This window comes from Bison bison, unplaced genomic scaffold, assembly GCF_000754665.1.
Source record: "Bison bison bison isolate TAMUID 2011002044 unplaced genomic scaffold, Bison_UMD1.0 scf7180017863818, whole genome shotgun sequence".
NCBI classification, from domain to species: Eukaryota; Metazoa; Chordata; class Mammalia; order Artiodactyla; family Bovidae; genus Bison; species Bison bison.
Window position 1 is genome coordinate 559,012 of NW_011494390.1, and position 3,595 is coordinate 562,606.

The 3,595-nt window shown below is 37.7% G+C and overlaps 1 protein-coding gene across 1 annotated transcript in view; it reads right to left on the reverse strand.

Annotated features, from left to right (window-relative positions):
• ZFHX4 (zinc finger homeobox 4) overlaps positions 1-3,595 on the reverse strand; it is a 202,587-nt gene that overhangs the window by 180,358 nt on the left and 18,634 nt on the right.

Below are 3,595 nucleotides of genomic sequence, written 5' to 3' on the forward strand. Positions count from 1 at the left end.
GGTAGGGGAAAGTGGGGGGGGGCGCGGATATAAGGGTGGGAGGGAGACCAACCATAAAGGAACCTTAAAATTAGAAATATTACAGTCACAGGCGGCACGGACCAAACTCTTCTCTGGTTTTCATTTTGCCAGTAAATCAGCTTACTACAAATCTTCCTTGTGTGAAAGCTCTCAGCAGGTATCTGGCTGGCCCTGATTAAGCACCAATCACAATTCTCTCCCACACTTCGGTCACCTCAATGGGCACCAGAACAGAAATTAATATTTACTGCAACCGGTCCTCCCATCCTAGGGGACAATCGTATTCACTCTGCTTTTTTAATTTTTTTCCCCACTGCAATACGTAATGAACACCGTTCCAGATACCATTTTGATGTTATCAATCCTGGTTGAGTCGCCCATCTTTCAACCACGGCCTCAATCAACATCTCCCTTGGCTTAACAAATCATATGCAAGCACATCTGATGAAATTACTTCCATCATTTTTTTTTTGGTTAGGTTTTTTTTTTTCCAGGCAAGCATCTTTGACTGTAAACTCTCTTTGTTGAGACCAAGAAGCACTTGGTCTCATAAAAGCCGTATCAATTTCGAGTAGCAGGGGAAGGTACCAGGAAAAAGGTAGGCAAACGGTAAAACTGCATTCCCCTTCTGTGTGTGAGTGTGTATGTGTATGCTCACTTGTGTGTGTACCTGCAAACCTCAGCTACTGGCATAGCAGCCTGATTAGGGCTGACATGTCTCTGAGTCCCTGCACATCTCTCCATTTGCAGAATGATGGCACTATACGCAAGAGTTGAGTGTTCTGAAAGTTTAGTGCTTCTTTTCAGTCTGCGGCATAGGCACTGCCTTGATTTTATCAAAAAGGTAAGCCATCTTCTTTCAAATCTCAGAACTGAAGGGACCCAGAACTTCGAGGCAAATAGCCCTCTTACATGGATGTATCAATACTTTCAGGTATGCTGATGATTTCTGAAATGAGGAAGGTGGACATGACTATATGCGTGCATGCATGATAAGTCACTTTGGTTGTGTCCAACTCTTTGTGACCCAATGGACTGTAGCCGGCCAGGCTCCTCTGACATGGCTATACTGCATTAGTTATTATACTGGGGAGGATGGACACCCAGTGATTCACTATGGACTTCCCTCCCACCCCTATCGTCTATTACATAGACTTTGCAGGGGCAGAGAACTAAGAAGCAAACAAAACCCTGGGCTCACCAATATTACTAAGCATTTTAGAAATTCCTTTTTAAAAGTTCTTCTAGAATAAAGACATCATTGGAGGTCAGTGGCATATTTAGTATGAAGAATAACTTCTTAATACTCTCTTTACTGTAATCAAATTTCATCTTGCCAGCTAAATCAGAGAGGAAGTGATCAGTTTCAAATACATCAAAAGAGCTGCACAGGTTGAAAATGAAATCAAAATTCATTTTGGTATCTAAGATGGTTAAAATGACATTCTAATTGCACACAAATCAAACATCACAAAGTGTGGTGTGTAATTTTAATTACTGAGGTGCTCCAGGTTAATTATCTTCATGGCATGCATGCAGCTTTTAAAATCCTCTGAAATAATCTGATAAATCACCATAAGCATGAAAAACTAATAATTCTCTAATTAGTCCACAAACATTCATATTTACCTTTGCATTTACCAAATCTGCACCATGTATAAACACTGAAGGTAGCCAAAATATCTAAAATAAAGTCCCATGCCAGACTAAAAGAAATGAGGAAGGCAGGGAGAAACGAGGTTTGGAGGGGGAGCAAGGTGATAACACTAAACTAATGATCCTAGATAAAAATATCAAGTTCTAGGACTCAAAGAAGCTTTTTTTTTCTTTCTTTCCTATGATGACTTAGGCAGATATGTGGAAGATTATTCACCTTAATTACAAGAGTGAGAAAAGTTCTCAAACACTTTACAGCTTTATAAAGGAGTTTCTGAGCTATTATTATTTAATTCCTGTTTTACCTATACCCTACCTAGAACAGTTCTCAGCTGACAAAAACACTTACTAAAATTATGACACATGCTAAATGCACCTCAAATGAGTCGTATGTAATGCACAGTTAATAATTTTGTCCAGATGCCAAGTGGACTCTGCAATGTCTCATCAGTGTCTCTCTATATGAAGTATTAATAGATCCTACCTTTTTATATCTTCATGGGATCAGGAGTAACTATCAAAAGTGACTTTATTGATATGAGACAAAAATTATGAAAACTATACTACAGAATCAATCACAGGACAAAGCCATGTGATAGGACATACTCTGTTACAGCACTCCCACATAACTTTACACAAAATTGCTTATCAAGTTCTCCTCATAAACTACACATTAATCAGAAACTAGTATGTCTTCTCTACAATCAAAATAGTAAGTATTCTCTACAAATTTACATTTCATTCCAAAAGCAACAGTAATAAAACTATCTGAATTGTTAGAGCTAGTAGTAGATGACCTGATTTTTACATTTGTAGTTATATACTACGACCATGATGGTGTTTACCAGCATATTTTGATGGAATCACTTTAGTTTGTGCAGTTAAAAAGTTGTTTAGATCAATATGTACCATGACACTAGAGATGATGCTAAGTGATTTCACTGTCCCCAGCGTCAGACAAGATCTTTCTTTTAACAACATGACCTATTTAGGAAATTTACACTAAAGTTTATAAGTCCCAGTTAAAAGACCACAAAGACAACCATCTAACTTATACCAGAGTATTCATTCCAAAATAACTTTATAACATGTAGATGCACTATAAAAGTTGCTTCACCTGTTTAACTGTTATCTATTTAGTCTTCACCAATTACTATTCTCTACTACCAAACATTCTATTAAAAAAAAAAAAAATCACCCAAGTCCTCAAGAAATCTCAAAGAAAAAACCTGATACAATTTTAATGCTAAATTCAGAACAATACATACTAGCTGGTCTGCTTAGAATACATGTACGCAGTTTTGGGTATTCTCAGCAATTCACAAGATCAGTGACTTTGATCACGTAAATCCCTTTTTTGGAACTAATGGACAACATGCAGAAAGGAACTTTTATGGCTCATTCTGCCTTACTGTCGTCCTGCAGTCACTTCTGCCTAAACTCTGCTCTGCTAAATGACCAAACCCACCTATTAGAAGCCTTGCTAATGGAAGAGGGTGCTTTCTGAACAATAGACAAATTCCTTTGCATTCAGAAGACAGGGCTCCCATTAGAACCCAAAATCAGAGAGGCCAGTTTTACCTCTGTTTTTTAATTGAGATTGTCCCAGCCCTCCTTGGTGACACAGTGAGACAGTGTTTGTGAAATGATTAAAAAGAACGTGATCTGATCAAGAGGACAGAATAATGGGAAAGGAATGCTAGGTTAGCCACTCGGCAAAGTGCTGGGAAAGAAGACAGACCACTGTGCCCTTTTGCCTATTGTTTTTATTCTCATCCGCTCTTTGCCATGTCATGATACTTTGAGTCTTTATTTCATTTTGAACGGGTTAAAAGTTGGTCACGTAAAAGGGAATTCGGTAATAAGTCACAAATCCTAAAAATGTATATATATATATATATATATATATAAAATAAAT